This window comes from Cervus elaphus, chromosome 12 (assembly GCF_910594005.1).
Source record: "Cervus elaphus chromosome 12, mCerEla1.1, whole genome shotgun sequence".
NCBI lineage: Eukaryota > Metazoa > Chordata > Mammalia > Artiodactyla > Cervidae > Cervus > Cervus elaphus.
The window spans coordinates 62,821,852-62,846,973 of NC_057826.1; the positions used below are offsets into that span (position 1 = coordinate 62,821,852).

At 41.4% G+C, this 25,122-nt stretch overlaps 1 protein-coding gene and 1 non-coding gene across 2 annotated transcripts in view; one reads left to right on the forward strand and one right to left on the reverse strand.

Annotated features, from left to right (window-relative positions):
- The window catches only part of STARD9 (StAR related lipid transfer domain containing 9), a 117,936-nt gene that overhangs the window by 68,072 nt on the left and 24,742 nt on the right, over positions 1-25,122 (reverse strand).
- On the forward strand, positions 20,289-20,391 carry LOC122705944. Its single transcript, XR_006344214.1, has one exon. It is a non-coding gene; the product is annotated as a U6 spliceosomal RNA (small nuclear RNA).

Here is a 25,122-nt window from a genome sequence, read left to right on the forward strand (position 1 = left end):
TGACACAAAAGCAAAGAAAGAGTTAATCAAGGCTCCTTGTTGGCATCGTGAGTCCAACAGTACTGCATCTGAAGTGTACACGTACCAAGCACAGTGCTCAACTAGACTATTCTGTGATATGGCTTCACCTGGCCTCCCGGAGACTTAGGGCCCCATAGTTTGCCACCCATTTTTCTACTTTCCCTTAAATTCTATGAATCTCCTGATATAGTTCCAAATTGGAACATGGTTCTTATGGTTAAAAGTTGTGTGATCTTGAACAATTTACTTAAACTTTACTTAAACTTGTTTTTTTTCCCAGTAAATTGGATATTTTGTGCCTATATCACAAGTTTGTTGTGAAGATTAAGTGAGATAATACATGTAACTAGGGACCATGCAGCCGAAGACAGGAGTTGCTGACCTAAGATTACACTACACTATTCTGTTTTAGCAGCTGCGGTCATGCTTCTTGACCAGTGAACTATTTGCATTTTGTTTTTTAGTGCTTCTAATATTCAGGCAAAAGGCCATAATAATCCAAGCAGTGGTGAAAGATCTAGATGTTGTACCATTCCCACCGCCTTTCCCAATCTCCCTCCCAGCTCTGTACTCTCCATTCATTCAGTTCTATATTAGCAAAGCTGAAAACTGGGCAGAATTCTCTGTGCCTCCTGACATCTGTCTGGGTTAAATTCCCAGGGACTGAAGAAGGAGGAATCATTTCTCTTGATCAGAACACTTGAGTTGGCAGCCATCCACTTAATAGCTGGAAATGTTCTTTCCAGTGCTCCAGCAGAAAGTGGGAACAGAGGTGCAGACAGAGCAAGGCCACATCTAGTGTTATTTATTTCTCACCGCTCACACAGCAGGGCAGAACGAGCTCAGTGGATTGTGAAAGAAGACAGGAGAATGTTACTTTGCCCGTGTCTTTATCCAAATTCAAATAATCACCTGGAGGTTTTATGAAAAACATTTTTGAAGATACCATTTTCACTCAACAGTAAAAGGTGTGAACAAGCAAAACTGGTAGGCTCCAAACGTGGAATTGGGGGAAACTGTTAAGATTCCATTCTTTACGAACCATGAGGCTTAGCTCATCATAAATTCTTAAACAGAGCACAACAGAACCAGATGACATCGTGGTTCACTCTCACTGTGGTTATTATAATGAAGCATATGGGAACAGCTCAATATGAATACCAAAAACAGTTCGAAGGCTAAAATAAACCACCAAAGGGCAATCTAATATAGAGGATTAGAATCTAATAATCTAGAAGATCCAGTTCAGGAGGAGAGATGGGCAATGTAACTTTTTTTTCTGGAATATAAGTACAAGAACACATTCAATAGATTAATTTCATGTGACACAGAACTTCCAGTCTTTTTAAGCATTCACTAGATTGGGGACAGCCCACTGGTTGCTGCTGAATTGGGACTCACAATACCTGAAGCTCAAGCCGAAACCTATTTCATAGCGGCAACTGAATCCAGGAACCAAAATTTTTTATCTTCAATATCATGTCATTAGCATTGCAAATGAAAACAAGGAGATACCACCACACAACTATAAGAATGGCCAAAATCTAACACACTGACAACACCGAATGCTTACAAGGAGATGAAGCAATAGGAACTCTCATTCATTGATGATGGGAATGCAGAATGGTACAGCCACTTTGGAAGACATTATGCCAGTTTTTTTTCCTTAAACAAGACTAAACATATTACTCTTACTATACAGTGAGGCAATCATGCTCCTTGGTATTTACCCAAAGAGGCTGAAAACACACATACACACAAAAACCTGCACACAGATATTTATAGAAGCTTTCTTCATAATTGTCAAAACACGGAAGTAACCAAGATATCCTTCAATAGGTGAATGTCTAAACTGTGGTACATCCAGACCATGGGATATTATTTAGTGCTAAAAAGAAATGAGCTATTAAGGCATGAAAAAACATGAAGGAACCTTAAATGCAGAAAACTAAGATCATGGCATCTGGTCCCATCACTTCATGGGAAATAGGTGGGGAAACAGGGGAAACAGTGGAAACAGTGTCAGACTTTATTTTTTGGGGCTCCAAAATCACTGCAGATGGTGACTGCAGTCATGAAATTAAAAGACACTTACTCCTTGGAAGGAAAGTTATGACCAACCTAGATAGCATATTAAAAAGCAGAGACATTACTTTGCCAACAAAGGTCCATCTAGTCAAGGCTATGGTTTTTCCTGTGGTCATGTATGGATGTGAGAGTTGGACTATAAAGAAAGCTGAGCACCGAAGAATTGATGCTTTTGAACTGTGGTGTTGGATAAGACTCTTGAGAGTGCCTTGGACTGCAAGGAGATCCAACCGGTCCATCCTAAAGGAGATCAGTCCCGGGTGTTCATTGGAAGGACTGATATTGATGCTGAAACTCCAATACTTTGGCCACGTGATACGAAGAGCTGACTCATTGGAAAAGACCCTGATGTTGGGAGGGATTGGGGGCAGAAGGAGAAGGGGACGACAGAGGATGAGATGGCTGGATGGCATCACCGACTCGATGGACATGAGTTTAAGTAAACTCCGGGAGTTGGTGATGGACAGGGAGGCCTGGAATGCTGTGATTCATGGGGTCGCAAAGAGTTGGACATGACTGAGCAACTGAACTGAACTGAACTGAACTGAAAGAAGCCAATCTGAAAAGGCTACACACTGTGTGAGTCTACATGACATGACATGCTGGAACTACATGACATGCTGGAAAAGGTAAAACTATAGGGACAGTTAAAAAAAAAAATCAGTGGTTGACAGGAGGCTGGGGAGGGACAGATGATAGGTGGGATGCAGAGGATTTTTAAGGCAGTGAAATGCCTCTATATGTGAAACTATAATTGTGTATGAAAAGTGAAAGTGTTAGTCGATCAGTCTTGTCCGAATCTTTGTGACCCCATGGACTGTAGCCCGCCAGACTCCTCTGTCCGTGGAATTCTCCAGGCAGGAGTACTGGAGTGGGTTGCCATGCCGCCTCCAGGGGATCTTCCTGACGCAGGGATTGAACCTGCGTGTCCTGTGTTTCCTGCATTGGCAGGCAGGTTCTTTACCACTAGCGCCACCTGGTGGGAGGAAGGAGGTATATGGAATTTCTGTGCTCAATTTTTCTGTAAACCTAAAATTGCTCTAACAAATAAACTCTATTTTCAAAAATCATCTGCAAGATAAATCTCAAGGAATGGAATTCCCTGATAACAGCAACATTTATCAGACGTACCCTTCCTAAAACCTGTTAGAATCAACTAAGTCTTCGGATTAATGTCTCTGATTTCATGATGACTATTTAAGTTCCAAAAATAACAGTTGCTCTGTATTTTCCTAAAGAAAATTTTCACTGTTAGATTTTTGTTGTTGTTGTTTGTTTATTTTTCGTAGTTCAGTAGTTCTTTATTATAAACTATGTTCTCTGAGCCCCAGGGTGACTCCTAACAAAAAAAACTGACTTCAATTTAGGATGAAAAAGGGTTCAAAATGATGAAATAAATACTGATTTCAAATACAGGTAACAGAAATTGTTGATGAGTGAGAGGAGGGTCATTTCAAGGAGAGGAAAAAATTACTTAAAAGAATCTAAAAACTAACTCTGTTAGCAGGCATTTTTAAACTGGAAAATAATTCTAGACAACTCTGGAAACTATTCAAACACATGTTTTCACTAATGCTGTTACTTAGGAAAACCTCAAATAACCCAGAGTTGTACTTTTACTTTTCATCACACAGACATGGTGAGGTACAGCTGATACTGTTTGTGGATCTACTGATACATCCTCTCTCCAAATTTGTGGGTTAGAAAAGTAAGGTTCAGGGCCTATTATTTGAAGAGAGAGCATTCACATAAAATATATAACTTAATGGGGCCTGCAGTTGAGGAAAGGACAGAATGATTTGCTTTCCTCCAAACAGCTACACATTAGGTTTAATGATTAAGAACACAGGCTTTGCAACTTAATAGACTCATAAGGCTAGCAGATGTAAGCTTTTATATATAGAATGGATAAACAATAAGGTCCCACTATATAGCACAGAGAACTATATTCAGTATCCTGTAATAAAACACAATGGAAAGAATATTATAAATATATGTATAACTGAATCACTTTGCTATACAGAAGTAATTAACACAACATTAAAAATCAACCATACTTCAGTTTTATGAAAAAAGTGTTTTATTCAAAACCAGAGCTTTAGATTCATACAGCTAGTAACACGAAGCAATCATTGTGTTAGGCTCTCTTCTTCTTAGCACCTTAAATTAGTAATCCATTTAATCCTCACAATACATCTATGACGATATTTACTATGATCAAAATTCTCTATCACATGAGAAAATTGAAGTTCCATGGGTAGTAAGTACCTCTAAATAAAGCTGCTGCTTTTAACCACTGTGATATTCTGCCACTAGCAAAATAACTGTCACTAGAATTACTAGGAGACGCAAAGTTTATCAGTTGAACACTAAGCTATGACCCTTTCATTTAAAACTGTTCTGCAAGGTTTCCTTATATCCTGTTGTTTTGCTTCACACTGGGAGAAACTTTACCAAATCTCCTTTTCAGTATTTCTATTAAATAGAAGTCTCGGTAAAATTTTGTTTTAACCTTTGGCCAAAAACAATAAAATCTGAATATTTCTGCCATTTGTTCACTTTTGCAGTCGCTTTGTCCCATTAACCTTTTAATTTGCACATGAAGAGAATTATTTCATTCCCAAATTTCACCCACATTGCCATTATTGAATGACCAGAATTGGAAACCTTAAAGAGAGACACATTTTTTTCTTTGCTGTCTTTCAAATTACAAAGTACACCTACTTTTTGTACCAAGTGAAAAAATACAATGCATGAAGAAAAAACTAACCTTCCACCCCTACCTCACCCCTAACCCTACTCATTTTAAGTACCCAACGAGTCCCCTTCAAGTACTGAGGAAAGAAAGGATATAAGGAACAGGTATGTCCTTCCATACATATCTTATATATGTAAGATCAACATATCTTAGGATATACAGTTCTTCATTTTTTGTTTTCATTGAAATAGACACATATAATGTATGTCAACCTGCAGCTTGCTTTTTTTCACATAACATAGCATGAACATATAGGTTATTTCCCATAGATAAAACCTTTTTCATGCACAGCCACAGTTACACAAACACAATGTAAAATAACTGGGCTATCATGAATGCAGTGGAGGCAATGCTTTATTTCCTTTTATTTTCCACCTGTCTTTCCCCTTCCTCTTTTCTCTCTCATACAAAAACCCCCACCTGTGGGTAACATTAGCAACTGGCATAATTGTTTGTACTTCCCATAGTCATAATCATAAATGCACATGCACTTACATATTTACGGGGTTTTGTGACTTGTTTTAAAAAAAATGGGATGTCATTATACACTTTGTTTTTCTCAGTCAACACCATTTGCAATATATTCCATGGTGTAAATGTGCCAAAATTAAGTCAATCACTCTCCTATAAATGGGCAATCACTTGTTTTTATTATTTTATCCCTACTCATAATGGTTCAATAAATATCTTTAAACATATATGTTTAAATACTGGTGTTTTCATTTTTATAGACTGTTTCAGGAATGGGGCTGCCGGGTCAAAGGATTAAAATATTTCTTATTTTCATAAATATTAAAGACTGCTTTCCCAAAAGACTATAATAACTTACATTTCTATTGACAAAATTAATAAGAGAATCCTTTTCTTCATATTCCCACCAGGAATCTTTTTAACTGCTCTTCGTTTGAACAGTACAAATTCATATCTTAATGTTACTATAATAACAGTGAGTTTGAAGTCATCATTCTTTGGGGGGGCATTAAAATTTGCTCTCCCCAAGAAGGGTCAATTCATATCCTTTGCCCATTTTCCCACTGGATTGTTTTTCTTTTTTTGTCAATATGAAAGACTTCTTAGTATATTATAAACAGCAGTCCTTAATCTGTCATATGCATTGCAAACATTTTTCTCCCTAATCTATTCACCTTTTTCTAAGTTAAAAGGCAATATTTTTGAGCAGTTTTAGGTTAAGAGAAAAGCTGAGTGCAAAGTACAGAGTTTTCATGTACCCCTTCAGCCCTCTTTCCTCTCGCTCCTCAGTCTCCCATATTATTAACATCTTGCATTACTATGATACATTTGTTGTAATTGATGAGCCAATACTGATATAGTATTATTAACTGAAGTCCATAGTTCATATTAGGGTTCACTTTTTGCTTTGTACAGTTCTATGAATTTTTATAAATATATAATGATACATAACCACCACTATAGTATCATAAAGAATAATTTCACTGCGCTAAAAAAAATCCCCTGTACTTTACCTACTCATCCTTCCTTCTCGCCCATGAACTCCTGGAAACTACTGATCTTTTTATTGTCTCCACAGTTTTGCAGGGTGCCATACAGTTGCAATCATATTATATATATACAGCCTTTTCAGATTGGCTCCTTTCACTCTGTTTGTGTTCAGTCGCTCAGTCATGTCTGACTCTGCGACACCATGAACGGCAGCACACCAGGCTTCCTTGCCTTCACCATCTCCCAGAGTTTGCTCAAATTCATATTCACTGAATCAGTGATGCCATCCAACCATCTCATCCTCTTTCATACCCTTCTCCTCCTGCCTTCAATCTTCCCCAGAATCAGGTCTTTTCCAATGAGTCAGCTCTTTGCATCAGTGGTCAAAGTATTGGAGCTTCAGCATCAGTCCTTCCAATAAATATTCAGGGTTGATTTCCTTTCAGATTGACTGGTTTGATCTCCTGGCTGTCCAAGGGACTCTCAAGAGTCTTCTCCAGCACCACAGTTCAAATGCATCAATTCTTCAGTGCTCAGCCTTCTTTATGGTTCAACTTTCAGATCCATATTTGACTACTGGAAAAACCATAGCTTTCACTATACACACCTTTGTCAGCAAAGTGATGTCTCTGCTTTTGAATATGCTGTCTAGGTTTGTCATAGCTTTTCTTCCAAGGAGCAAGTATATTTTAATTTCATGGCCGCAGTCACCATCAGCAGTGATTTTGGAGCCCAAGAAAACAAATCTGTCACTGTTTCCATTTCTTCCCCATCTATTTGTCATAAAGTGATGGAACCGGATGCCATGATCTTAGTTTTCTGAATGTTGAGTTTTAGGCCAGCTTTTTCACTCTCCTCTCTCACCTTCATCAAGAGGCTCTTTAGTTCCTCTTCACTTTTTGCCATTAGGGTGGTGCCATCTGCATATATGAGGTTATTTTACTTAGTAATACGCATTTAAGGGTCTTTCATGTCTTTTCATGACTTGATATCTCACTTCTTTTTTATTTTAAAATTATTTATTTATTTATTTATGGCTGTGCTAGATCTTCATTGCTGTGTGGGCTTTTCTCTAGTTGCAGTGAGCAGGGGCAGCTCTGTAGTTGTAGTGCACAGGCTTCTCATTGCATTGGCCTCTCTTCTTGTGGAGCACGGGCTCTGGGACGTGCAGGCTTCAGCAGTTGGGGCACTTGGGCTCAGCAGTTATGGCTTCTGGGCTGCAAAGCACAGGCTCAGTAATTGTGGCGCACACGGCACGTGGGCTCTTCCCAGATCAAGGACTGAATCTGTGTCTCCTGCACTGGCAGGGAGGCCCTCTCATTTCTTTTTAAGGCTGAATATCCCATCATTTGGAGGTGCCACAGTTTACACATTCACCTACTGAAGGATACCATGGCTGCTTGCAAATTTTGGCAACTATGAAAAAAGGTGCTATAAACATTTCAAACACAGGTTTTTGTGTGGATGTAGTTCTCAGCTCCTTTGGGTAAATGCCAAGAACTGTGACTGACCAATGCCAACTTTTCCCTCACCTTGCACCAAGATCCCCTGACAATCCATGCATTCCACCCCTTACATATAGGCACTACAAAATATAAAATCCAACTTCTTCTATTAGAACTGCCGCAAAGCTTGAGGCCTCCCCTGAACCATGTAAGCCCTGACTGCCTGCTAACCCACAACAGCAGCTGCTGCTTTTTTTTAAAATAAAGGATGAAATAATCTTTCTTTACAGGATACTGCAAGATATGAAATTCCACACAGAAACAAACCCATTGAGAGAAAAAGCTTCATACAATATGTACAGTTTGGAACTGTTCAAGTATAGTCTCCTTGTAAAAAGTGCTACAATAGCAAACCACATTCTTAGTAGAGACACAGAAAGACAAACATACCAAACATAGTACATGTTTGGTATAACAATCTTGTGCTTCAGTTGTACAGTCTGAAAGATAATGGTCTCAGAATGCCATCCTGAACTATAGCCTCAGAGGTAGTTTCTGGCCCAACATTTTGATATTCTTATTCCTCCATACAGAAGTATTTCTCGATCAAGTTTAATGAAGCCTTGGGCACTGACTCATTTTCACGGTTTTATAGAGCTTTGGTTTTATCCAAACCTCTGCATTCTTCAATTACACTAAGTTTCTCAGTTTCACCTAATTTCTCAGCAACCCAAGATACTTGAAAGGGCATCCAGAATAACTAGGGTAATTTCGGTATGTTTCACAGTTAAGAGGTTCATCAACAATTCTATTATGCCACAATGAATGATGTTACACAATCTGTTCAACTATTCCACCACTTCTATGGTTGTTCACAGCCCATACAGCTTCTTTTTGCATCTTAAAGTCTGCCTTAGAACACCAATGAGGAATGGGACTAATCCACGATTCACAACTCACTGGATCTGGTGCTGATGTCAGCTTTAATATCTGACATTGTCTGTGCATCTGCTAGTACTTTTGGACATCATGATACAGGAGACGAAGCAAAGTAGAATTTGCAGACTTCCCTGACAGTCCAGTGGATAAGAAACTGCCTGCCAATTCAGGGGACACAGGTTTGATCCTTGGTTTGGGAAGATCCCACATGCATCAGGGCAGTTAAGCTTGTGTACTACAACTACTGAGCCCATGCTCTAGAGCCCGCAAACCACAACTACTGAACCTGTATGCTGCAACTACTGAAGTCCATGTACCTACAGCTCATGCTCTGCCACAAAAGAAGTCACTGCAATGAGAAGCTTGTGCACTGCAACTAGAGTATTCCCCACTTGCTGTAATTAGAGAAAGTCCATGCACAGCAATGAAGACCCAGCACAGCCAAAAATTAATTAATTATTAAGAATAATAATTTACTCAGTAGCATCTAGCAAGGATTCAGGATTCTTGTTACAAGAAAAGTTTGAAAGTGTCAGGTAAGGTGCTACAAGTAATCGCATATTCAAGATGATATATTAGGAACTGCAAGAAGACCCAACAGCAGATTGATGGCACCACACTTGATAACCAAGTCTTGGAAAACAAAACCATCACCTGCAATGTTTCCAAGAGTCCGTACAGCCTGTTCACTGCTGTAATCATGGGGAGATGCCAGTAGAGAAATGACAGCTGGGGCAGCACCCCTATCTACCGCAGCCCCAGTCTGTTCTGACATCCTGCAAGCAACGCTGGTGAACACTCAAGCAGATTCAAACTGAACAGGACTACAGTCAGTTCTGCCCAAGAAGGACACAAACTTTGGAATCAAACCAGCCCAGATTATGTTGCCTATTGGAGGTTGTTTTTCCTAGAAGGCAGTTTCCCAGCAGCTTGAGTAGCTTTGAGCTGGCTTTCCAAACTGTTGCTACTGATGCCTGTGACGGTATCAACAACAGACCGATTTACAGTGCCCTGATCGTTTCAGTTTTCTGGCGGTGGAGAAGGAGCAGCATCAGGAAGCAACCTTACATTTCTCCTTTTCAGCACCTGGTTGTCCTTCTTAGCTTAGCTTTCCTTGGTTCCACATTATTCAGTACTCAGCCTGCATCATTTCTGTACTATTGTGCCCTTGAATCTATTAGGCAATCAGTGGTCAGTTAGCACTCTCGTTGTTGAACGTGGCTATGAGACACCGCGAGGAAGCTACAGAGCCAGCTCAGATTTCCACAGGAGGCTGTGCAGACCCTACGACTTCTTGACGTAGACAATTTGGGGCTAGAAATGGAAGGAAGATGAGACATATTCAATTTTCTACCTTTCTAGATACTCCCTAAGCACGTGATTGCCCCCAATTCTTCAATCTCTTGTCACAATGTGCCCCCAAATGATTTTCCCCACCACCTCTCCAGTATAGTAATTCATCTGAGTTAGCTGTAACTTCACAGTGCCTCTATTAAAATGCACATGCTACCAGAGAGGACAGAGGGACATATTATTGTGAATAGAAAAGATATTGGAGAAATTATTGTATGCTGGATAAGATTGTGATCAGGTATCAAAGAAGTTAATAATAATAACACTTATGTAGCATTTATTATCTGCTAAGCACTGTTCTGGGCTTCCCTAATGGCTCAATGGTAAAGAATCCACCTGTCAATGCAGGAGACGTGGGTTCAGTCCCTGGGTTTGGAAGATCTCCTGGAGAAAGAAATGGAAACTGCAGTATTCTTGCTTGGGAAATCCTATGGGCAGAAGAGCTTGGTGGGCTGTAGTCCATGGGGTCGAAACAGAGTCAGGTATGACTTAGCAACTTAACAACAGCAAAAGCACAGTTCTAAGTATTTTATATTTACTTACTCATTTAGTCCTCACAACAGCTCTGAGGTAGGTATCATTATCCCCATTTTACAGATAAGTAAAGCACAAAGAGATAAAGGAACTAGCCCAGGATCACAGCCGGTGATCTGTGAAACTGGAAAACAAACCATACTTAGAATCACGTACTTCCCCACCTTTCATCTAGGATGGAGATGAGGGTTTAGAGGAAAGTCTAAGGTCCTTCCCATATCAGACCCTAAAATACACCCTCTCTACTGAATGCAACTTTTATCACCTTATTCAAAAGATAAAAACAGGGTTTCCCTGGTAGGTCAGTGGTGAAGAACCCACCTGCCAATGCAGGAAACATGGGTCAATCCCTGACCCAGGAAGATTCCACATGCCATGGAGCTGTTAAACCCATGCACCACAATTATTAACCCTGTGCTCTAGAGCCTGGGAGCTGCAACTACTGAAGCCCGCACGCCCTAGAGCCTGTGCTCCACAACAAGAGAAGTCACCGCAATGAGAAGCCTGAGCACTGCAACTAGAGAGTAACCCCCACTCATGGCAACTAGAGAAGACCCAGCACAGCCAAAAATAAAAACATAAAATTATGTTTTAAAAAGATAAAAACATAAATCCTGTCTATTTATCTAAGGCTTCTTTTTTATGCAAAGAGAAAAAAGTAAAGAAAAAAAAGTTGGGGACTGCCCTGGTGATCCAGTGGCTAAGACCCTGTGCTCCCTATGCAAGAGGCCCAGGTTCGATCTCTGGTCAGAGAACTAGATCCCACATGCTGAAACAAAGATCAAAGCTCTCAAGTGCAGCAACTAAGACCCAGCAGAGCCAAACAAACAAATAAATTTCTTGAAAAATACAATTGCACACAGCAGCAAACACTCAAACAGATATACACACAGAAACATGAATTCATATTTTTAGTTTAAGTCCCTAGTTCCTGAAGAAATCAAGAAAACTGAGCTTTGAGATCACCAAAACACATATCTTTGTTTATACAAGACTAGCCTATTTCTAACAGTGTGTTTTGATAAGAAATGTTCCCATAGACAACTGTCCAAGTGGCACGTGAGATGTGGTAGGTCCCATATGTGCCTTTCGTACTCTCTGGACATAAGCAAGGAATTCACAGGACAAATACATGGCTATCCAGCTCTACTGCTTCCCTCCTCCCTGCAAAAAGAGATTTTTTAGACAAGTTCCTGTGAGAAAAGATGAGCGGTGGACTTAGGGGAACAGAATCGAAGACTCTTGCTATTCCCACAGCCGCTTTTATAAAGATGATCCCAAGTGATTCCTTGATCATAATCTACCATGTCTTTTGTCATTTAACCCTTTTTCTACACCCCATCTGACTGAGCCCCAAGCAAAGTAAGTACAGGCAAAAGAGAGACTGTCAAGCATTGTTGTTTAGCTGCTAAGTCGTGCCTGACTCTCTGAGACTCCATGGACTGTAGCTCTCTGTCCATGGGATTTTCCTGGCAAGAATACTGGAGTGGGTTGCCACTTCCTCCTCCAAGGGGTCTTACTGACCCAGGGATTGAACCCGTGTCTCCTGCACTGGCAAGCAGATTCTTTACCACTGAGCCACCAGGGAAGCCCTTGTCAACCTTTCAGTTCGGTTCAGTTCAGTCACTCAGTCGTGTCCGACTCTTTGCGACCCCATGAATTGCAGCACGCCAGGCCTCCCTGTCCATCACCAACTACTGAAATCCACCCAAACCCATGTCCATTGTGTTGGTGATGCCATCCAGCCATCTCATCCTCTGTCGTCCCCTTCTCCTCCTGCCCCCAATCCCTCCCAGCATCAGGGTCTTTTCCAATGAGTCAACTCTTCACATCAGGTGGCCAAAGTATTGGAATTTCAGCTTCAGCATCAGTCCTTCCAACGAACACCCAGGACCGATCTCCTTTAGGATGGACTGGTTGGATTTCCTTGCAGTCCAAGGCACTCTCAAGAGTCTTCTCCAACACCACAGTTCAAAAGCATCAATTTTTCGGCACTCAGCTTTCTTCACAGTTCAACTCTCACATCCATACATGACTACTGGAAAAACCATAGCCTTGACTAGATGGACCTTTGTTGGCAAAGTAATGTCTCTGCTTTTTAATATGCTATCTAGGTTGGTCATAACTTTCCTTCCAAGGAGTAAGCGTCTTTTAATTTCATGGCTGCAATCACCATCTGCAGTGATTTTGGAGCCCCCAAAAATAAAGTCAGCCACTGTTTCCACTGTTTCCCCACCTATTTCCCATGAAGTGATGGGACCAGATGCCATGATCTTAGTTTTCTGAATGTTGAGCTTTAAGAGCCAACTTTTTCACTCTCCTCTTTCACTTTCATCAAGAGGCTTTTTAGTTCCTCTTCACTTTCTGCCATAAGGGTGGTGTCATCTGCATATCTGAGGTGATTTGATATTTCTCCCAGCAATCAGGATTCCAGCTTGTGCTTCTTCCAGCCCAGCATGTCTCATGATGTACTCTGCATATAAGTTAAATAAGCAGGGTAACAATATACAGCCTTGACGTACTCCTTTTCCTATTTGGAACCAGTCTGTTGGTCCATGTCCAGTTCTAACTGTTGCTTCCTGACCTGCATATGCAACCTTTAGATGACCCCAAATAAGGATGCTGTTAATAATAAGGGGGACTTCCCTGGGATTCAGTAGCTAAGACTCCAGACTTTAAGTACTTCCACTGCAGGGGGCTTGAGTTCAATTCCTGGTCAGGGAACTAAGATCCCACATGCTGCACATCTCAGCCAAAAACAAAATAAAATAAAATAAACTGATAGCACCATTAGAAAAAAAAAAAAACTAAAAAAAAAAGAATGCTAATAAGGGTATGCCAACTTGGTTAAAGATGAACTCTCTTGGGGAGCTCTGAATGGTAGACAGAGAGCTGCTGTTGGCCTCCTACAGCTACTGCTGGATTCTGAGCAGTGATGAATAATGCTCCATTGTTGTGTGGCTTGGCTGTGTGACGGTGAATACGGCTGACAGTTTCCAGTTTCCTGATTTCCTCACATAGCCTCACATTCATGACCCATCGTGTGAGACAACCTGATCACCTCTCTCCCAGGCAGCTTGAAAAAGCCCTATTACAATGGCAGGTTTAACTGTCATCACCAACAGGCACAAAGCAGGATCTCTGAGCAGCAGTCACATGACAAGTGGACTTGTTAGCAGCTTGCCCAGCAGCTGGTCTGAACAAAGACAAAGAAGGTGGTTGGATTATTAGGTGTGAGGGCATCTTTGCGTCTTCACAGGCAGAATCCAAATGGGATATGCTGTTTCACTGCCTTCAAGGTAGTGGATAAAATAAAGGGACGTTGCAGATCCACGGGGTTGCAAAGAGTCTGACACAACTTAATGACCAAACAACAACAGTAGATCCAAGAGAAGACCTTCATTCCATCAGACAGAACCTCCAAGAGCTAGGTATCTGCAACAATTCAGGCAAATCATCTGAGAATCCTTCTATTCCTAGTAATCAGGATTTATTAGATAGGAGCTGGCAGAATTTTTCTATTATGAGCCATACAGCAAATATATTAGGCTTTATGGGCCATATGGTCTCTGTCACAACTGCTAAGCTCTGCCTTTGTAGTACAAAAGCACCCACAAATACTACACAAACAAATGGCATGGATATGTTCCAAGAAAACCTTACTAAATCTGGTGGTGGCCAGATGGAGTCCACAGGACACATTAATAGTTTGCCATCCAGAGCTATAGGGCGAAAGTCCTTTTTAGAGCCAACTTCTTAAAAAATATAATTGGGTTTGAGGGTTCCAAGAGGAAAAGGAGTCAAAGAAAAACTAAAGAGAGTCCTGCATACATGAAAGGCCTTCTAACACTTTTAATACCTGGAATAACAAGCAAGTTTGGCCTTGGAGTACAAAATAAAGCAGGCAAAGACTAACAGAGTTTTGCCAATAGAAATCACCAGTCATAGCAAACACTCTCTTCCAACAACACAAGAGACACTCTATACATCACCAAATGGTCAATACCAAAATCAGGTTGATTATATTCTTTGCAGCTGAAGATGAAGAAGCTCTATACAGTCAGCAAAACAAGACTGGGAGCTGACTATGGCTCAGATCACGAGTTCCTTGCTGCAATCAGGCTAAACTGAAGAAAGCAGGGAAAGACACTAGGCCATTCAAATATGATCTAAATCAAATCCCTTATGATTATACAGTGGAGTGACAAATAGATTCAAGGGATTAGATCTGATAGACAGAGGGCCTGAAGAACTATGGATGGAGGTTCATGACATTGTACAGGAGGCAGTGATCAAAACCATCCCAAAGAAAAAGAAATGCAAAAAGGTAAAATGGTTGTCTGAGGAGGCCTTACAAATAGCTGAGAACAGAAGTGAAAGGTAAAGGAAAAAATGAAAGATATACCCAACTGAATGCAAAGTTCCAAAGAATAGCAAGGAGAGATAAGAAAGCCTTATTAATTAAACAATGCAAAGATATAGACGAAAACAACAGAATGGGAAAGACTAGAGATCTCGTCAAGAAAATGAGATATACCAAGGGAACATTTCATGCAAAGATGGGCACAATAAAGGACAGAAATGGTATGGACCTAACAGAAGCAGAAGATATTAAGAAAAGGTGGCAAAAATATACAGAAGAACTATAAAAAAAGATCTTAATGACCCAGATAACCACAATGGTGTGATCACTCATCTAGAGCCAGACATCTTGGAGTGCAAAGTCAGGGGGGCCTTAAGAAGCATCACTACAAACAAAGCTAGTAGAGGTGATGGAATTCCAGCTAAGCTATTTCAATTCCTGAAAGATGATGCTGTGAAAATGCTGCACTTAATATGCCAGCAAATCTGAAAAACTCAGCAGTGGCCACAGGACTGGAAAAGGTCAGTTTTCATTCCAATCCCAAAGAAGGGCAATGCCAAACAAACTACCACACAAATGCACTCATTTATCATGCTAACAAAGTACTGCTCAAAATTCTCCAAGCCACGCGTCAACAGTACGTGAACCAAGAATTTCCAGATGTTCAAGCTGGATTTAGAAAAGGCAGAGGAACCAGAGCTCAAATTGCCAACATCTACTGAATCACAGAAAAAGCAAGAGAATTCAAGAAGAATATCTACCTCTGCTTCATTGACTAAGCTAAACTCTTTGACCATGTGAATCACAATGAACTATGAAAAACTCTTAAAGAGATGGGAATACCAGACCACCTTACCTGCCTCCTGAGAAACCTGTATGTGGGTCAAGAAGCAACAGTTAGAACCGAACGTGGAACAATAGACTGATTCAAAATTGGGAAAAGAGTATGTCAAGGCAATATATTTTCACTCTGCTTATTTAACTTATATGCAACATCATGCAAAATGCTGGGCTGGATAAAGCAGAAGCTGGAATCAAGATTGCCAGGAGAAATATCAAAAACCTCAGATATGCAGATAACACCACCCTTATGGCAGAAAGTGAAGAAGAACTAAAGAGCCTCTTGATTAAGGTGAAAAAGGAAAGTGAAAAAGCTGGCTTAAAACAACATTAAAAAAACTAAGATCATGGCATCCAGTCCCATCACTTCACGGCAAATAAATGGGGAAAGAATAGAAACAGTGGCAGACTTTATTTTCTTGGGCTCCAAAATGACTGCAGATGGTGACTGCAATCACGAAATTAAAAGATGCTTGCTCCTTGGAAAAAAAGCTATGACAAACCTAGACAGTGTATTAAAAAGCAGAGACATCACTTTACCGACAAAAGTCTGTATAGTCAAAGCTGTGGTTTTTCCAGTAGTCATGTATGGATGTGAGAGGTGAACCATAGAGACCGAGCACCAAAGAATTGACGCTTTTGAACTGTGGTGTCGGAGAAGACTCCTGAGAGTCCCTTAAACTGCAAGGAGATCAAACCAGTCAATCATTAAGGAAATCAGTCCTGGATATTCATTGTAAGGACTGATACTGAAACTCCAATACTTTGGCCACCTGATGCAAAGAGCCAACTCATTAGAAAAGACCCTGATGCTGGGAAAGATTGAAGGCGGGAGGAGAAGGGGAAGACAGAGGACAAGATGGTCGGATGGCATCACTGCCTCAATGGACATGAGTTTGAGCAAGCTCCAGGAGATGGTGAAGGACAGGGAAGGCTGGTGTGCTGCAGTCCATGGGCATGCAAAGAGTCAGATATGACTGAGCCACTGAACAGCAACGCATTAACAACACTTTAAAACACATTAAGATCATTTATCATTGAAAATATATGAAAGTACATGAACAAATCACCTTGACCCATTTTCTTAAAATAACTGATACTCTACCAAAGTTGGGCTTCCCAGGTGGTGTCAGTGGTAAAGAACCTGCCTGCCAATGCATTTTAGACATAAGAGACATCCTAGGGATCAGGTTTGATCCCTGGGTCAGGAAGATCCCCTAGAGATGGAAATGGCAACCCACTCCAGTATTCTTGCCTGGAGAATCCCATGGACGGAGGAGCCTGGCGGGCTGCAGTCCATAGAGTCGCACAGAGTCGGACACAACTGAAGTATGCATGCATGCACTACTAAAGTTAAAGTTACTCAACAAGCTCAACACTGAAGAGTTAGCAGTCAGGACAAAGTTAAGTTACTGTAGCAAATCCCTAAAGCATAGTAGCTGAAAACAACAAAAGCTCATGCTACTTGTGGGTCATTAGGGAGTCTTGGTGGTTGTAGCTTCTCTGACCGAACTATCTATCTCCAATGTTACTGATCTTGATGCCAGAAGGAAAGAGGGCTTTGGAAGGTCATAGATCAGCAACTGAAAACTCAGACATCATTTCTTCTTAAATATACTCACAGAGCTCATCATATGCAAACCTCCCCCCACCCCACACACAATGGGACCAGAAAGTGAAATTCTATCACACAATAGGAGATAAACAGCCATGAATATTCAGTGAACAGCATGAATGATCATCACATAGCAATGGTTAAGCCACTTTTATTTATTCAATTTATTTATTTGGCTGTGCAGGGTCTTAGTTGTGGCATGTAAGATCTAGTGCCCTTACCAGGGATCGAACCCGGGACCTCTGCATTGGGAGCACGGAGTCTGAGCCACTGGGCCACCAGGGAAGTTCCAAGCCACTGTTGGCTAAATGATCACAAAATGAGATTTTCTTAATAAAAACATATTTCTGATATTTTAGTTAACCAGAAATTACATCAACTTCATGTACATTAAAAATTTAAAATTATTCAGTATATTCTTTCTTAGTGTCTAAGGATTTGGCAAAGGCAGGACTTGAAGTCATCTTTATGAACATCAATTTTTAATGCCCACACTGGTAGATGTAGAAGATACAGGAGACTGTTTATAGACCACAGACCTAACTAGAAGACACACGGGGGGAGGCTCAGGGCTCTCCCAGCAAGTCTTGGGGACAGGACACACAGAGGGGTTTTCCCATAGCCCATTCTGGTGCCAGCATGTATTTCAGAATTCCTTAGTTTCCTACCACACTCTTCTGACCAGCTTTGATGGTACAGGAGGTGCTGTTAATGTTCTACATCTATGTATATCAATATATTTGGATTTCTCTACTATTTTCATGTGTACCAGCCAGTGGGTGTGCCTTAACTTCCAAAAGTTAGTATCTGTATCTCTTTGTCTCTTTTTGGAGGACTGCCCTCAGGAGCTCCTTTTAAGAGCCAGATGTTCTTCAAAAGGCAGTTATTACCAGTGACTGATGGATGCAGGGCAACTCAGGACATTTTTGATTGTTGTTGCTGTTCAGTCAATCAGGCATGTCTGACTCTTTGCAACCCCGTGGACTTCAGCACACCAGGCCTCTCTGTCCCTCACCATCTCCCAAAGTTTGCCCAAGTTAATGTCCATTGCATCAGTGATGCCATCCAGCCATCGTATCCTCTGACGCCCTCCTTTCCTTCTGCCCTCAATCTTTTCCAGCATCAGGGACTTTTCCAATGAGTCAACTGTTCACATCAGATGACCAAAATACTGGCGTTTCAACCTCAGCATCGGTCCTTCCAACAAGTATTCAAGGGTTGATTTCCCTTAAGATTGACAGGTTTGATTCTTGATTCAGAAAACTCTATACTCTGAATCCGCCTGCAATGCAGGAGACCCCGATTCAATTCCTGGGTCGGGAAGATCCACTGGAGAAGGGATAGGCTACCCACGCCAGTATTCTTGGGTTTCCCTTGTGGCTCATCTAGTAAAGAATCTGCCTGGAATGTGGGAGACCTGGATTCGATCCTTGAGTTGGGAAGACCCCCTGGAGAAGGGAACCGCTACCCACTCCAGTATTCTGGCCTGGAGAATTCCATGGACTGTATAGTCCATAGGGTCACAAAGAGTCAGACACAACTGAGTGACTTTCACTTCACTATACTCTGTCTTCACAGCATGTCTGTGGAGTTGCTTGGCCTCCTCGCTCCTGTCCTTGCTAGTCTCAGTTCCTGACCCTACCAACCACTTCCTTTTCTAGCAATACTTCCTAATAAATGACCTTCACAGCTTCTCATTTCTGGGTCTGTTACTGAGAAAGCCAGACAAAAACCGGCCCACTCACAGCTCAAGGACAGAAAGGCTATGCGGTGCTACAGAAAGATGCCAGGATTTGGACTCAGGAGACTTCAAATGACAAAGTTCCCAGTTCTGCAACTTATTAGGTGGCAGCAGTCTTTATCAACTCTTCTAAAATGTAGAAATAGGGACTTCCCTGCTGGTTAGGAATCTGTGCTTCCACTGCAGGGGGCACAGGTTCAATTCCCAGATGGGGAACTATCTACCACAACAATTTTGTGACAAATATGTGATGATTACAATATATGTGAACACACTTTGTAAACTAGAGAATATTACACTGGAAAGAAGTTAGCTCATTAAGATAATGTGTTTCCCAGCTAATCCTTCCCCCAACCTATAATTATGACTATGTTCCCCCACTGTCTACACATAGTAGAAAATTTGTAAAGTGGTGGTTCTGGATTTTAGAATGCATCATAATCACCTAGAGGGCTATTTAAAAAGTTTGATGGATGCCACCCCTAGAATTTTGATTCAGTAGGTCTGAGGTAGAGCCCAATAAGTTCCCAGGTAACATCAATCTTGCTGATGTGCAAACTTCACTTTCTTTGAGAAGGAAAACTTCAGCCACCCCTGCAGAGTGAAACTAATAAGAAGTTTACAATGGTTCTACCTTACTATAGAAAGAATTTATAGGAAACAAAGACTAAGCCTTAAAAAACGTTATTGATCTTTCCCATGCTGTGGATGTATGTACTCATCTTATGAAATAACTATATGCAAGTGAAGTTGGCTGTGAAGTAAACTTCTGTGGTCAAACTCTATATTCTACCTCAATCCCATACTGACTGGCATTTCGATTAAAAAAAAAGGAGAGGTTCAGATAGTTGCCAGTCTAGTGTCATGACAGATGTTAAAGTAACAAGAACAACATTTATTCACTATTGAAATGTACTAGGTGATATCAAAGCACTTTAGATACATTAATAATTTACTCCTCACAATAATCCATGAAGTTGATACTATTATTATCATTTTACAGATGAGACAACTAAATCAGACAGCAGTCCAAAAAGTTGCCGTCACACAGCTAGCAATGTCAGAGATGGGGTTCCAACCCAGACTCTGTGGCACTACATCTTAAAGTCATCTTAAAAAGTCATCATAGCGCTCGCTTCGGCAGCACATACTAAAATTGGAACGATACAGAGAAGATTAGCATGGCCCCTGCGCAAGGATGACACGCAAATTCGTGAAGCGTTCCATATTTTTAAGACACAAAGAAGTAAAAAAACTGATGGATGAAGTATTTAAGAGTATGAAACCCAAATGAGCAACCACATTTTCAAAACAGATTTGTAAAAACTGTATTTGTTACACTGTGCACAAACCTTTCATACTAAATAAATACCAAACTACATTTTCTTGAAAAAAAAAAACAAACAAAAAAAGTCATCATAAAGTCTGCCCAGATTACAAAATTTCTAACTCTATGACCTTTCTTCTTATTGGCTCCCTTTATGTATATACCTTCCATTTCTATGTGGGCCATGTGATCAAGCGTGAAGCTACCCCAAGCAAAAGCATGGCTTCCCAGAAAGCTTGCCAACTGCTCTGCCTGCATGTGGATAATAACTCGTAATGTTGGGCTGTAATATAATCCTACATACAACAGTTAAATCTGGCATACACTCAGCCTGAAGAGTACCAAAACTGAGGAGGATACTAAAGAAGCACACATACTAAAACCTTGCTAATCTACTCTATTGTGAAGATGTTCTCTGTAACATTATTTTTATTGATAAAGAAATGCACCTGTTCATTTTCAGTATATTTTATAAATGTAAAACACAAAGCAAAAACAAACTAAAATGGGGAATTCCCTGGAAGTTCAATGGTTAAGACCCTGAGCTTCCAATGCAGGGGGCATGGGTTTGATATTCCTGGTTGGGGAACTAGGATCCTACATGACTCATGGAATAGCCAAAAAACAGAGAGAGAGAGAACACATCAAAATGCATCTCAATAGCCAGAAACCAGGGGCTGAATGTAAAAGAAGGTTAATAGGATACTAACCAGCTGCAAGTCAGAAAAAGAAAGGAAGGCTGAGGAGAAAGCCGGGAAAGGCTGTGTTTGGCCTGCCTGTCCTCTTAAATTCAGAGATTAGCAGGCTAGGTAGGGACATTATTTCTCCTCTCAACATTGCAGAGCATACACTGGAGAAAAGCCCCAGGTAAGAGCTTTACAGTGGATTTTAACAGAGCACAAGTGGGACTTTTGAGGTGCTGGTAATGCTCTATTTCTTGATCTGCATGCAGGTTATGTAGGTATGCTCAGTTTGTAAAAGTTCAAGTGGATAGAAAATTTGAGCTGTTCACTTCTAATAAGTGCACTTTTCTGTGCATATATTCCACTTTAAAGTTTTAAAAAGCAGTTCTATTTTTCTTACCAGCAAAAAATAATGACACACATCTGTAAAGATAAAGAATCTTTTCACCACAGTTTCTTCTACTACAGAACCTTGTTCGTGACAGACTGATCAAGCATGGTGAACAGAGCTGAACAGAGGCGTGGTGAACAGAGGCTAGGGTCACTCACGTTCACGTTCACTCTCTCCCCGCTGGACTTCTTAGGCAGAGTGACACCACAGTGGGAGAGGAAGAAAAGAATAGCATTTCCTCTCTAGCTTTTTTAAATTATTTAAAATTATTTTTTAAATTATAAATTTATTTATTTTTGTCTATGCTGGGTCTTTGTTTACTGTGTGGGCCTTTTTCTGGCTGTAGGGCTGGGTGTGCACGTTTCAGTACTTGCGGCTCCCAGGCTCTAGAGGACAGGCTCAATAGCTGTGCTGCAGGGGCTGAGTCACTCATGTTGGATCTTCCCAGGGCCACAATCGAACCGGAGTCTCCTGCGTTGGCAGGCAGATTCTGTACCACTGAGCCGACAGGGAAGCCCTCCTCTCAAGGTTTTACTTTCCTCTTTGTCCTCACTCTCTTCTTCCAAAATGTCCCCCTGTCCACCCCCATCAATCTCAGCAGCAAATTATGCAGAAGAGCAGCAGTCCCAGGAGTTGAACCCTTTGATTCAGGGCTGCCCTAGGCTGACTGTCAGGAGCAAACCTGAGCAGGTCCCGCAGCACAAAAGGGATAAAAAGCACATCACATGTCTGAGGAACCCATGCACACCACACAGTACGTGCTCAGTTAACAATGACTGAATAAATGAATACATAACATGTGGACCCAATCCAGAATACACACCATAAATGGTTGCTGAATCAAATTAAACAGCAGCTGTTCTCTAGGTCTCCCCTAAGTGCTTCCTACATTAATTCTGCATACGTGATCTTAGGTAAAGATAAACATCACCATGTCAGCATCCTCCACAGAGCACTGCCTCCATATTTTCTCATGTGTTCACAAGGGCTCTTTACCACCTTCTGTAATGAATTCCCTCAGGCAGTAGTCTGACAGGCAGTCAAGTAGGGCCAAGCTGCTTCAAGTCGTTGGGAGTTGCGAACACTACTTTTATGTAAGAAAACAAGCCTGGAGGATGGAGTTTCTGTTTTTAACTCTCATTCCTGCCTAAGTGGAAAAAGTTTTCCTGCAACCATGCTGCTAGGAGCAAATTTCCTGTTTTTAATATTGTTTAGTCTGAATGGGTCTCTAGAGACCAGTCTTAATGCCGGAGAAGCAAATGAGCTGAACCCCCAACATGGTTCCAGTTTCACAGTCGGGCTCAGCAGCCCAGCTGAAGCCTGTATCATTCTCAGCAATCCAAGGTCTGGTTAAAGAGATTAATTTCGTGTTGATCTAAACAGCATCTGCCTCCTGCATCCCACTGACAGGCAACTTCCCCATCTCGAGCCACACTCTCCTCCTCCAACCCTGAAGACTGCCCTAGCTTGCAGAAGACAGAGCTGCATGTTAGAATCACGAGACCTCAAACCACACTCATCTTGTGGCACTTCTTGTACCTCAGATCTTTATCTCAAGTCACCTCAACCAAATAAAGTGCGACTCCAGCCTTAGCCAACAGCCCTGGAACAAAGGTGCTTCTTGGTGTTGTCACAGGCACTTATTAAACTGCATACAAAAGACAAAAAAAAAAAACTAGATGATCAAAGAGAGACCTGACAGTGTTGAGCACTTAGCTCAAAAGTTATTTGTTGGTGACGACCCAGAGATGCACTGACACAAATCCGGACAGTCACTCAGAAATTTGGGGCTGATTTTCAATGAAGCATAGTTGATAAACCTCTAAAAGCCCTAACCGAGCTGACGAATGCCTGAGAGACTCATTCTCTCTGGTGTATAAATGCTATGTGGAAGATACTGAGCAGATGAGGTTCATCTTCATTGAAAAATAAATATTTGGAAATTAAAGCGGGTGGAATTTAGGATAGAACTAGAAAACAATATAGGACTTCATCTCATTCAGAAATATATATTAAGATTCTTCTGGATTCAAACTAGAGGTCCTGCTTTCATCTTTCCCTCCCCAACATGAAATTGGACACCGCACGGTACGTCACAGATGAGGAAGGACTTACTTAGAAAAAGAGGTACCCAGGGCTTCCTTGGTGGCACAGTGGTAAAGAATCCATCTGTCAATGCAGGTGCCATGGGTTCAATGCCTGATCCAGGAAGATCCTACAGGCCACGGAGCAACTAAGCCCCGCACCATGACTGTTGAGCCTAGAGCCAGTGCAGCACAAACACTGAAGCCGGTATACCCCAGAGCCCATGATCCACAACAAGAGAAGCCACTGTAATGAGAAGCCAGTGCACTGCAACAAAGAGCAGCCTCCGCTCCCCGCAACTAGAGAAAAGCCTGTGCAGCAATGAAGACCCAGCACAACCAAAACGAATTCAGTTCAGTTCAGTCACTCAGTCGTGTCCAACTCTTTGCAACACCATGGACTGCAACACACCAGGCCTCCCTGTCCATCACCAACTCCCAGAGTTTACCCAAACTCATGTCCATTGAGTCGGTGATGCCATCCAACCATCTCATCCTCTGTCGTCCCCTTCTCCTCCCACCTTCAATCTTTCCCAGCATCAGGGTCTTTTCCAATGAGTCAGCTCTTCGTATCAGGTGGCCAAAGTATTGGATTTCAGCTTCAACATCAGCCCTTCCGATGCATATTCAGGACTGATTTCCTTTAGGATGGACTGGCTGGATCTCCTTGCAGTCCAAGGGACTCTCAAGAGTCTTCTCCAACACCACAGTCCAAAAGCATCAATTCTTCAGTGCTCAGCTTTCTTTATAGTCCAACTGTCACATCCATACATGACTACTGGAAAAACCACAGCCTTAACTAGATGGACCTTTGTTGGCAAAGTAATGTCTCTGCTTTTTAATATGCTGTCTAGGTTGGTCATAACTTTTCTGCTAAGGAGTAAGCGTCTTTTAGTTTCATGGCTGCAGTCACCATCTGCAGTGATTTTGGAGCCCAAAAAAATAAAGTCTGCTACTGTTTCCACTGTTTCTCCATCTATTTGCCATGAAGTGATGGGACCAGATGCCATGATCTTAGTTTTCTGAATGTTGAGCTTTAAGCCAACTTTTTCACTCTCCTCTTTCACTTTCATCAACACCAGTTGTGGATGTGACTGGTGATCGAAGCAAGGTCCGATGCAGTCATTCTCCATCAGAGGGCAGACAGACTGAAAACCACAATCACAGAAAACTAACCAATCTAATCACATGGACCACAGCCTTGTCTAACTCAATGAAACTATGAGCCATGCCATGTAGGGCCACCCAAGACAGGCAGGTCATGGTGGAGAGTTCTGACAAAATGTGGCCCACTAAAGAAGGGAATGGCAAACCACTTCAGTATTCTTGCCTTGAGAACCCCATGAACAGTATGAAAAGGCAAAAATAATTAATTTTTTTAAGAGGTATCAAAAAAAAGGTTGACTTTCCTGGTTATCCAGACCCCACACATCCATTGTGGGTGGCATGGATTCAATCCCTGGTCAGCGACCTAAGATC